General features: G+C 45.4%; 1 long non-coding RNA gene across 1 annotated transcript; it reads left to right on the top strand.

The window, feature by feature from the left end:
* The first annotated feature begins 273 nt into the window (after positions 1–273).
* On the top strand, positions 274–3,503 carry LOC125556437 (uncharacterized). Its single transcript, XR_007305094.2, has 2 exons — positions 274–777; positions 1,750–3,503. It is a non-coding gene; the product is annotated as an uncharacterized LOC125556437 (long non-coding RNA).
* Positions 3,504–12,876: the final 9,373 nt, after the last annotated feature.

Here is a 12,876-nt window from a genome sequence, read left to right as displayed (position 1 = left end):
GGGGGCAATTAACTGCCGGGAAAGGTAAAGAATCCGAGTCAGCTACATTGCCGGGAAAGCTTTAACTGCCGGAAAAAAATATACAGGGCGTGCTATCTGCCGGCAATAGTTAACTTAGAAGGGCAATCTATGTGTCGGCATCTTTAGGGTCAGGCAATCTTCCCCGAAAAGCAAACGAGGGCGGGCGCACTACCGGTATGCGCGTTGGCAGGGGCGTAAATTTCAGGCCCAAAAGCCCACAAGACAGCCGCGGAGACGCGAATGGTAGAAGTCACTAGAAGCGCCACACAACCCTAATGTCTTTCCCCTTCCCTCAGCCGCCGCACTCACCATCACCATCGTCTCGCACAACAAGCAGTGCCGCCGCCTCGGATCCCCCACCTATGCCGCCGCCCCAGATCCCCCACCTACGCCGCCGCCCAGTGCCTCGCCCCCATCTTCTTCATCCATACTACACCGCTCATCGTCGCCGCCCCATCCCTTCATCGCCCACGCCGCCGCCTAGTGCCGTCGCCCTCGCATCCCCCGCCCACGACGACGCCTCTGCATCCCCCATTGACGCCGCTGCCGTAGGTCAGCGGCGAGTTCGGAGGCGACCTCCACGAAACGCTTGACGATCTGGCCTCCATCCAGAGCACGCAGTCGATGTTGGCATCGGCAGATTCGTTCACCATGGTGGCAGCGCTGGCGTGGTGAGCCTGGCCTTGGGCGCCCTCTACCCGCCCTTCATCTCTCGTTGCCTATGGTGTGCCACTACCATCTCGGGCAAACCTGCAGGTCCAGAGTCCACAACCTCTGTTCTGCTTTCCTCATCATGTGTTCCTCTGTTCCGTCTTCTACCTTTTTGTTCCTCTGTTCTGCTTCTTGCGATGCAAAAGGCCCTTTTGATTCTGGCATCATTGCCTTAGAACAAATAATCATTCTAGTTGTTCAAATATTTTGCTTGCAATTCTGCATATACAGGGAGCCAATAGAAGTGACAGAACATGGGCTTTTGTGGGTTGTGCAGTAATGCATTGCTCAGGTTTGCCCTGACTAGAAGCTGCTACTGGCAAATGCGTATGTAGCTAGATGCCATCATGTCAATTGAGTTTGAGTCAGCTAGCATGAAGATTTTGCTCTCAAATGCGGTTCTTTAGTTATACTTAATCACACATTTTATGCCCTGGTGTGTTTGCGAGATACTGAGATGTCTTGCTTCTTTCATTGCATTTCTAAGATGGTTGGGAGCTTGGAGAACTGCATGTCATATCTGATTTTTGTATATATGATATTGTTGCTCGCCCCCTCCCTGAAAGTACATGGTCTAATTGAATTATCTACATTTAACAAGACAAAGTTGGGGAATTGTGTAATGAATAGATTTGATTAGTACAGATAACAAGATATATTTATATGTCTCTATTAAGAGGTAATGAATAGATAACATGCATGCTTCTTAGACTGGGTTGTGTATTTTGCTTTTATGAACCTGATATACATGATTTTTGAGTGCTTGTATCTTGCTATTACGAAAGTGATGATGCTTTTTAATGATGTGATGCAGTTGTAGCGGTGTTAACATGTATTCATTTTAATATTTTCGTAGTTGTGGAGACTGGTTAGTATTTTGTGTTTCATGACTGTAGATGGCCTTTTCTCCTAAAGTTTACATGTGGGTGAACAAATTGACCAGAATACCATGTGCCATAAATTCACCTTTTCTCCTAACAGAATTATACTTAGCCTATAATCTATTGATCTTTGTAGAGAAAACTTGATCGGTCCAAAGCTTTCGAGATGCATTGTGAATGATGGCTGAGATGTGGTGCAAAACAGAACGGAAAGAAACTTCTTGTGATTTCAGAGAGCAGAAGTGGATGTGATCGCCGGTCACCGTCAAGAGAGTGCTTCCTTGGCTTGCTACCAAAGGAAAATGGTGAGTTTGTTACTTGAGTAAAACTATCATCTTTGTTCTTAATTTTTATTGGCTCTATAATGAGTAGATACTACAATACTAGGTGGTGTAGTATCTTGGCACCTTGTTAGGATTAAGAAAGACATCTATTGGTTCTCTAATCAGTACATATAGTATTTGCTCTCTCTAAGAAATAGCTGAACAATGCCAAACTGAAAGTAACAATAATCTTGGTACTCGTTCATTTATAGTTCTATATACAATATGCCAAAAACTGGTACTTCATGCTCTGGCTTGTAACATACGGAAACTTTATGCTGTTTGTCACTATGGAACAGCATGGGTACCTAATGCTTGTGCTCTGCTCATGCTCCTGGCAGATCCTTTTGGGTCAAAAAGCTTCTGTGTTCTGGTATGCTCCTTGGTAATTTTTATTTCGTAGTGGCTAGTTTCTACTCATTTCTGTTTTTGTCTTTTAAGAATAGTCTGCAAATATAAATGAGGATGTGTTACTTTGTGCAACATCTGTAAGCTATGTTGTTCAATATTGCTTCTTAAATTACTTCTAAGTTAGGTACTTTTTTCCCGGTGTATTGCTTTAAAGAAATAGGCCTTAAAGGGTGTGTTTTTAAAACTCTACTAGTCATGTTGTACATGTACTAGTCTTGTTGCTGTTACTAGGCATTTTTAATACATTTATTTGATATTTAGAGAATAAGTGCTCCCTCCGTCCCATAATGTAAGACGTTTTTCGACACTAAAACGTCTTACATTATGGGACGGAGGGAGTAATTTATATGTATTATATGCTGGACGAAAATATTTCCATATATAAACATGCCATGGCTAATTGGTAATCTTACTACATGTTGGATGCTTTTTTGACCTTCTGGGAGATATGATATACTCCCTCCGTCCCATAATATAAGAACGTTTTTGACACTACACTAGTGTCAAAAACGTTCTTATATTATGGGGCGGAGGGAGTATGAGCAAGTGTTTCAAACTTTTGACCCTTTCAGTTAAGTTTATATGTAAACTACTACCCTTTGAAGATATGAGAATGAATGCCATGTGATACAAGTTAACCTTGCGTACTGTACTGTGAACTGAACCTGCCTTTTGTCTCTTGGGATGATGTTGATATTTCACCAGTATATGTATCACAAGTCAAACTAAACTTGAGAGTTTCATCCATTGGACAAAATCTCTGACGAGAGCTTAGCTAATCACTACAACTATGTTGTTCTTAAATTACTATCTAGTTGGAGCGATGTAGTCTAGTGACCAGGTTGTGCTTTGATTAAATACTTCTAAGATGCCGTAATTGGTTTGCTTCTTTTTTCAGGTCTGCTTTTGCACCCACAAGTTTATGGATCTGTGTTTTGTGATCTAAAAGGACCTCTTGCTAGAATCTAACTCGGTTTTTGGTTTTAATATCTATCTGATGAAGTTGCACTCTAGGATGGAATCACCTTGTAACTGAAACAAGATGTTATATTTAGTGATGTTATACTGGAGGCATGAACCTACAAATGCATGCATGTATACATGATGGATTGTTGTCCTTTTGGCTGTGATGTAGTACTGGACTTGTGAACCTGTATGTATGCTGTGATGCAGTACTACACTTGTGAACCTACAAATGTATACATATGTATGCATGCAGACACAATGTAATGTTGAGATATATATGTTATGATGCAATTTTAATTACTCTACATGTGTGATGTTCTGTGTATATATTGTATTCTAGCTTATGGTACAATTGAGTGGAGAGAAATGATAGGTCAAATTCGAAGGGAATTTGTGCGTTGGCAGTGTACATATTTTAGGGCACATTCACTGCCAGGAATTCTTCTAACTGCCCTGTATTGTCAATCTGCCGGGAAATTCTAGGTGCCGGGAATAGTTCTAACTGCCGGCAAAAATCTTAGCAATGTAGGTCAGAGGTACTGCCGGGGTTTCTTATAACTGCCGGGAATGGTATTTCCCGACGGGACTTTCAAGGGCAGTTTGTATTTGCCGGCAAAAGGCATTCTCGGCAGTTCTTCTGCCTCCACTAGTTGGTTTTCCCGGCAGATAAGGTGACCTCCTTATTTTTGTCATGGTGTAGTGGGATCCCCCTCTTCTCTCTTGTAATGAATTGAGTTTCCCCTTTGAAATAATATTATCGGATTGAGTCTTTAAAGATTTGAGAACACTTGATGTATGTCTTGCCATGGATATCTGTGGTGACAATGGGATATCACATGATTCACTTGATGTATGTTTTGGTGAACAACTTGCGGGTTCCGCCCATGAACCTATGCATAGGGGTTGGCACACATTTTCGTCATGATTCTCCGATAGAACTTTGGGGCACTCTTTGAGGTCCTTTGTCTTGGTTGAATAGATGAATCTGAGATTGTGTGACGCATATCGTATAATCATACCCACGGATACTTGAGGTGACATTGGAGTATCTAGGTGACATTAGGGTTTTGGTTGATTTGTGTCTTAAGGTGTTATTGTAGTACGAACTCTAGGGCTGTTTGTGACACTTATAGGAATAGCCCAACGGATTGATTGGAAAGAATAACTTTGAGGTGGTTTCGTACCCTACCATAATCTCTTCGTTCGTTCTCCGCTATTAGTGACTTTGGAGTGACTCTTTGTTGCATGTTGAGGGATAGTTATGTGATCCAATGATGTTAGTATTGTTGAGGGAACTTACACTAGTGAAAGTATGAACCCTAGGCCCTATTTCCTATCATTGCAATGCCGTTTACGCTCACTTTTATCACTTGCTACCTTGCTGTTTTTATTATTTCAGATTACAAAAACTATTATCTACCATCCATATACCACTTGTATCACCATCTCTTCGCCGAACTAGTGCACCTATACAATTTACCATTGTATTGGGTGTGTTGGGGACACAAGAGACTCTTTGTTATTTGGTTGCAGGGTTGCTTGAGAGAGACCATCTTCATCCTACGCCTCCTATGGATTGATAAACCTTAGGTCATCCACTTGAGGGAAATTTGCTACTGTCCTACAAACCTCTGAACTTGGAGGCCCAACAACGTCTACAAGAAGAAGGTTGTGTAGTAGACATCAGCACCCATTAACCATTCCGGCAAGATGGAGGAATCCACTATTTTTGCTTGGCAAGTTTGAAGCACTCAAGCGGTAGTACCTCTTGGCGGTACCACCGCAGACCAGTCCCATACCTACTACTACTTGTTTTGGGCCTTCTGTTGGCCATCTCACAATTGATGGAAGTAGCACGATAGTAGAGAGGCAGTAACGCTTATTGCGTACTTCTGCATTCTACTGCCGCTGCCACTACCGCTTATTTTTGGGGCCTCTGTTGCCCTTTGCAACATTAACTAGGACGGTAGTTCAGCAGTAATACCGTTTCGTGCAGTACTACCGCTCTGACGCCTCTCCAGTATGGCGGTTCCACTGGGGCATGCGACCCTAAGCAGTAGTACCACTCGGGTGGACGGTAGTACCGCTCCAGTACTCTGTACTCGCTAGCTTTTGACTGGTACTATGACCTTGAACAATATTACCGCTCCTAGGAGCGGTAGTACCGCTTTACAGCAGGTTGGGCAGATAACAATTGGATTTTTGTCTTACTTTATAAAGGGGGTCTTCTTCCCAAGAAAGACTCACCTATATCCCCCAAGCTCCATTGTTGCCCTAAAGCTCATTTTCTCCTGATCTCTCTCCCTAGCCATCAAAACTTGTTTATCATCTAGGGTTTGGAGGAGAGGGCTGAGGGAGTCCTGGATTAGGGGGTCCTCGGGTGTCCGGACTATTTGATATGGGCCGGACTGATGGGCTGTGAAGATAAAAGCAGAAGACTTTTTCCCCCGTGTCCGAATAGGACTCCTGTATGTGTGAACGACAAGTTTTGGTGTCTGGATGTATTATTTCCTTCCTCTGCAAACCGACTTTGTACAACCCTAGGCCCTTTCGGTGTGTATATAAACCAGAGGGTTCAGTCCGTAGAGGCTATCAGAATTCTCATAGGCTAGATAGCTAGGGTTTAGCTATTACGATCTTGAGGTAGATCAACTATTGTAACCCCTATACCCATTGAATACAATCAAGCATGACGTAGGGTTTTACCTCCTTTAAGAGGGCCCGAACCTAGGTAAACATTGTGTCCCCATCATCCCTTGTTACCATTGATCCTTAGACGCACAGTTCGGGACCCCCTACCCGAGATCCACCGGTTTTGACACCGACATTGGTGCTTTCATTGAGAGTTCCACCATGTTGCCAATAGAAGGATCGATGGCTTGCCTTGTCATCAACGACGATGTTGTTTTCAGAGAAACCTTTCTTCCCGACCAACTCTTCATGTTTGGCGTCTTTATGCTACGTGCCAACTCGACCGGCCACCTTGAGCAGGTCGACAGCTATACCCCTGGTCATCAGATCAGGTTTGGAAGCCTGAACTACGTAGCCGACATCCGAGGAGATCTGATCTTTGAGGGGTTCACGGCCTCGGCCGCCACTCCCCACCCATATGAAGAAGGCCCCTTGGATCCATCATCAAATCCCGTTTTGGGATCGACTCTCATACCTGCCATGGCCTTAGATCCGGGGCAGACTGCTCTGTCCGAAGACGGGAGGATAGACCCCGTCGAACTTTTCCCCATTACGGAGCTTCCTTCCGGAGAACCAGATGTGACCGTGCCGCGAGCGGGCCCGGAGTCAAACGGGACCCTCCCTGTCATCGGGAAGCTGAACTCATCTCTGGATGTCAACTCCAAACTCTCGAGGTCTGCATCCATCGAGCTAGGGCAAGTGGTTATTACCGGACCTAGCTCCGCAGGTCCTCACACGCCCGTCTAGCTTTCGCTCTTAAACAAAACACTAGACCTAATGCGATCTCTCGCCATCACGGAAGTATCACTTCCGAACTACGCCCAGCTTGAGCTGGGGCTAAGGGTAGGGAATTTTATGTCCCACCCACCACCCACTTAATAGCCAATGTTGAAGATTTAACCGACATGCTAGACTACGCCTCCGAAGACATTGATGGCATGGACGATGATGTCGAGGCCAAACCAGGCCAAAATCCGCCCGTCACTGGGCGTTGGGCGGCCACTTCTACTTACGATGTATACATTGTGCACACACCTGAGAAGAAGGAAGACGATGGCCCTCAAAATCCAGATGAGGATAAGCCCATCGATGAACCACCACAGAGCCAACGTCAGTGGCGCCACTCATGATCACGTCGGGCAAGGGAAAGTAATATGGACACCGGAGATAATAACACTCCATACAATGCCGAAGATCCCAACCACCCCGTCGAGCCTGCATTCGAGCAGGATGAAAGGGAAGAAGGTCAATACAACCCCGAACACGCTGACCACGAGGATTCGGAGGATACTAACTACTTACCTGCCTCCGAAGAGGATGTTAGCCTCGACAACGAAGATTTTATGTTCCCAGAGGAACCTCTCGAGCAAGAGCGCTTCAAGCGGCAGCTCATCGCCACCGTGCGAAGCCTGAAAAAGAAACAACAACAGCTTCAAGCTGAACAGGATACGCTCAACGATAGATGGACCAAGGTCCTGGATGCCGAAGAATATGGCTCCGAGCGTCCGCCAAAGAGCTACCCAAAGCGCAGGTTACTACCACAATTCGGTGATGAGGCCTTCGCGACAGTACCGTCAAAATACGACCATGCCGATCAACAAGACCGACCACCACGTGGACGGGACAAAACGGCTACTTACGCCGAATATCAGCCTACGCCCCCTCGTCGTAGAGGCAAGGAGACAACGGCTCCGGGCTATACGTACGACCTACGTCAGGACCTGAACAATAGAACCGATCAGACTCGATCAATTTATGGATCAAGAGGGCGTGCTCCAACACGAGATGATGGCCATCAGTCCCGAACTCAGATGTCATCCAAACTCCATCGCGATGTTGCCTGGTATAGAGGTGCCGCACACTCCATGTGCTTTACCGATGAGGTAATGCAACACCAGTTTCCGGAAGGGTTTAAACCCATAAACATCGAGCCATACGATGGAACGACAGATCCCGCTGTATGGATTGCAAATTTTCTTCTCCACATTCACATGGCTCGTAGAGATGATCTCCATGCCATTAAATAACTCCCTCTAAAGCTAAAAGGACCATCACGACACTGGTTGAATAGCCTCCCATAGAACTCCATTGGCAGCCGGAAGGACTTAGAGGACGCTTTTTGGGACAACTTCCAGGGCACTTATGTCCAGCCACCGGACGCTGATGACCTGAGTCACATAGTCTAGCAACCCGGAGAGTCAGCACGCAAACTTTGGACTCGGTTCTTAATTAAAAAGAACCAAATTTTCGACTGTCCAGACGCCGAAGCCTCAGCGGCATTTAAGCACAATGTCCATGATGAATGGCTCACCCGACACCTCGGTCAGGAAATGCCAAAGACTATGGCAGCCCGTACTGCACTTATGACCCGCTTCTGCGCAGGACAAGATAGCTGGTTGGCTCATAGAAGCAATAGTAGCAGCGACCCCATCACCTCTGAGGCCAGGGATGGCAATGGAAGGCCACAACGCAGCAAAAATAAACGTCAGAACAATAACAAGGAAACCGAGGATACGATGGTAAACGCTGGATTCAGCGGCTCTAAACTCGGTCAACGGAAGAAGACGTTCAAAGGAAATAGGGACGATCCATCCAATTTGGATAAAATACTGGATAGGCCTTGCCAGATTCATGGCACCCCTGACAAGCCTGCCAACCACACCAACAAAAATTTCTGGGTTTTTAAACAAGCCGGTAAATTAAATACCGAACATAAGGGGAAAGGACCTCAAAGTGAGGACGACGATGAGCCCCGCCCTCCGAACACAGGGGGACAGAAGAAGTTTCTTCCCGAACATGATATATGTCACCCACATCCCCAAGAGGGAGCACAAGCGCGCATTAAGGGACGTCTACACCGTAGAGCCTGTTGCCCCAAAATTCAACCCATGGTCGGCTTGTCCGATCACCTTTCATCGCAGGGACCACCCAACCAACATCCGTCACGGAGGTTCGGCGCCCCTGGTGCTTGATCCCATCATCGACGGATACCATCTCACTAGGGTCCTTATGGATGGCGGCAACAGTCTCGACCTGATCTATCCAGACACTGTCCGCAAGATGGGTATCGACCCGTCATGAATCAAGCCTAGTAACACTACCTTCAAAGGGGTGATACCCGGCATGGAGGCCCGCTGCACGGGTTCCTTAACACCAGAAGTAGTATTTGGCTCTCCAGAAAACTTCTGAAGCGAGGAGTTGATCTTCGATGTCGTTCCTTTCCGCAGTGGCTATCATGCATTGCTTGGACGAACCTCTTTCGCTCGCTTCAATGCAGTCCCACACTATGCTTATTTGAATCTCAAGATGCCCGGACCGTGCAACATCATAACAGTAAATGGAAATATGGAGCGCTCCCTCCGTACTGAGGAGCACACCGCGGCCATAGCAGCCGAGGTACATAGTGGCCTCCTCAAGACGAATAGCTCATTGGTCATCAAGACCCATGACACTGCTAAGCGAGTCTGATCTGCATTACAGAGCGATAGCTCGGCGGATCCGGAGCTGGAATAGCAGTTTAGCTTCCACTGATTGCCCTATAAGGTTGTGGCATACATACCGCGTGTACATAATTACGCACTTCAAATACCTTGGGCATCGCCAGAGGCACACCGCAGAAAAGGTCTATAGTACGGCTTGACCCTATTCGGACCTCAATATTTTTCCCACTAAAGGTTCATTAAAAACCTGCCCACTCTATGGTTGTATAAGGGCTCTTTTCTAGGTCCTTGTTTCTTATAGACGACCATCGGTCTCTCCTCTCAGAGGATTTCTCACCAAGGAGAAAAGGCACAGACGTGCGGCAGGGCATCATTGGGATCTTCAAACCACTACTTTTAGGCCCCGTGTAAAACCTTCCCTTGTGTAAACTCTCGGCATGTAAAATAGCCTCGATATATATGGCATTATCAGTAATAACACGTCTTGACATATTAACTGGGGTATAAAGGAAACAGTTGATCACCACTTTCGTTTGGTACTGATTTACTTCATGTTGACACATGTATTCCCTCGTTAATTCAGATTGCCACACGTGCTTTAGTCCGGCCTTAACACCGGGGGTTGTATTTGGCTCTTCAGCATCCCGGATATCGCATTATATGCATCGGCTCCGAGTCATGTCTTTGGTCTATAGTTGGGTTGCCCGGTTCCTGTGCTTACCAACTTATGTTCTACTCGTTCGGCTAAGGTAGTAAAGGGAGAACCACAACAATTGTATTTCTGGTTCGTCCGTTCAAGTACCTCAGTAGAGAAAGCCGAAAACCTGACTATCATGATAAGCGAGAGCTGGTCGGCGATTCGGCTGTTGGGGAACGCAATAATTTCAAAAAAATCCTGCGCACATGCAAGATCTATCATGGTGATGCATAGCAACGAGAGGGAAGAGTGTTGTCCACCTACCATCTTAGACCGTAAGCGGAAGCGTTATGACAACGCGGTTGATGTAGTCGAACGTCTTCATGATCCGACCGATCCTAGCGCTAAAGGTATGGCACCTCCGCGATCTGCACACGTTCAGCTCAGTGACGTCCCACAAACTCTAGATCCAGCTGAGTGTCGAGGGAGAGTTTCGTCAGCATGACGGCATGATGATGGTAATGATGAAGCTACTGGAACAGGGCTTCGCCTAAGCACTGCAACGATATGACCGAGGTGGATTATGGTGGAGGGGGGCACCGCACACGGCTAAGACAATTGTCAGCTTGTGTGTTCTAGGGTGCCCCTACCCCCGTATATAAAGGATCAAGGGGAGGGGGCCGGCGGCCTCATAGGGTGCGCCCCAAGGGGGAATCCTACTCCTACTAGGAGTAGGTTCCCCCTTTCCTAGTCCAACTAGGAGGGGAAGGAAATAGGAGGAGGGGAGAAGGAAAGAGGGGGCCGGTCCCCCAAGCCCTAAACCAATTCGGTTTGGGCCTAGGGGGCGCGCCCCACAGCTTCCTTGCTGCCCTCTATTTCCACTAAGACCCATGAAGGCCCATTGACCCCCCGGGGAGTTCCGGTAACTCCCCGATACTCTGGTATTTATCCGATGACCCCCAGAACCTTTCCGGTGTCCGAATCTAACCTTCCAATATATCAATCTTTATGTCTCGGCCATTTCGAGACTCCTCGTCATGTCCGTGATCACATCCAGGACCCTGAACTACCTTTGGTTCATCAAAATACATAAACTCATAATACCGATCGTCATCAAACGTTAAGCGTGTGGACCCTACAGGTTCAAGAACTATGTAGACATCACCGAGACTCACTTCCGGTCAATAACCAATAGCGGAACCTGGATGCTCATATTGGTTCCTACATATTCTACGAAGATCTTTATCGGTCAAACCGCATAACAACATACGTTGTTCCCTTTGTCATCGGTATGTTACTTACCCGAGATTCGATCGTCGGTATCTCAATACCTAGTTCAATCTCGTTACCGACAAGTCTCTTTACTCGTTCTGTAATGCAACATCCCGCAACTAACTTATTAGTCACATTGCTTGCAAGGCTTATAGTGAGGTGCATTACCAAGAGGGCCCAGAGATACCTCTCCGACAATCGGAGTGACAAATCCTAATGTCGATCTATGCCAACTCAACAAAACACCATCGGAGACACCTGTAGAGCATCTTTATAATCACCCAATTATGTTGTGACATTTGACAGTACACTAAGTGTTCCTCCAGTATTCGAGAGTTGCATAATCTCATAGTCATAGGAACATGTATAAGTTACGGAGAAAGCAATAGTAATAAACTAAATGATTATAGTGCTAAGCTAACAGATGGGTCAAGTCAATCACATCATTTTCTAATGATGTGATCCCGTTCAACATATGACAACTCATGTCTTTGGTTAGGAAACTTAACCATCTTTTGATTAACGAGCTAGTCAAGTAGAGGCATACTAGTGACACTCTATTTGTTTATGTATTCACACATGTACTAAGTTTCTGGTTAATATAATTCTAGCATGAATAATAAACATTTATCATTATATAAGGAAATATAAATAAAAACATTATTATTGCCTCTAGGGCATATTTCCTTCAGTCTCCCACTTGCACTAGAGTCAATAATCAATTTCACATCGTCGTGTGATTTCACACCAATAGTTCACATCTTTATGTGATTAGTTCACATCTTCATGTGACTAATACCCAAAGGGTTTACTAGAGTCAATAATATAGTTCACATCTCTATGTGATTAACACCCAAAGAGTGATCATGTTTTGCTTGTGAGAGAAGTTTAGTCTACGGGTCTGCAACATTCAGATCCGTACGTATTTTGCAAATTTCTATGTCTACAATACTCTGCACGGAGCTACTCTAGCTAATTGCAACCACTTTCAATATGTATCTAGATCGATACTTAGAGTCGTCTAGATCAGTGTCAAAAGCTTGCATCGACGTAACTCTTTACGACTAACTCTTTTATCACCTCCATAACCGAGGAATATTTCCTTAGTTCTCTAAGGATAATTTTGACCGCTGTCCAGTGATTTACTCCTAGATCACTATTGTACTCCCTTGCCAAAATCATGCTAAGGTATACAATAGGTATGGTACATAGCATAGCATAGTTTATAGAATCTATGACTGAGGCATAGGGAATGACTTTTTATTCTCTTTCTATTTTCTGTCGTGGTCGGGTTTTGAGTCTTTACTCAACTTCACACCTTGCAACACAGGCAAGACAACTGATCCATTTTAAACTCCTTCAAATTTTTTGTCAAGGTATGTACTCATTGAAAAAACTTATCAAGCGTCTTGATCTATATCTAGATCTTGATGCTCAAAATGTAAGCAGCTTTACCGAGGTCTTTCTTTGAAAAACTCCTTTCAAACACTCCTTCACGCTTTCTAGAAAATTCTACATCATTT

The sequence above is a fragment of the Triticum urartu genome, chromosome 5A (assembly GCF_056163025.1).
Source record: "Triticum urartu cultivar PI428250 chromosome 5A, HENAU_Tu73, whole genome shotgun sequence".
Classification (NCBI taxonomy): domain Eukaryota; kingdom Viridiplantae; phylum Streptophyta; class Magnoliopsida; order Poales; family Poaceae; genus Triticum; species Triticum urartu.
The sequence above is the reverse complement of the archived record's forward strand: the minus strand, read 5'-3'. Positions and strand labels throughout refer to the sequence as shown.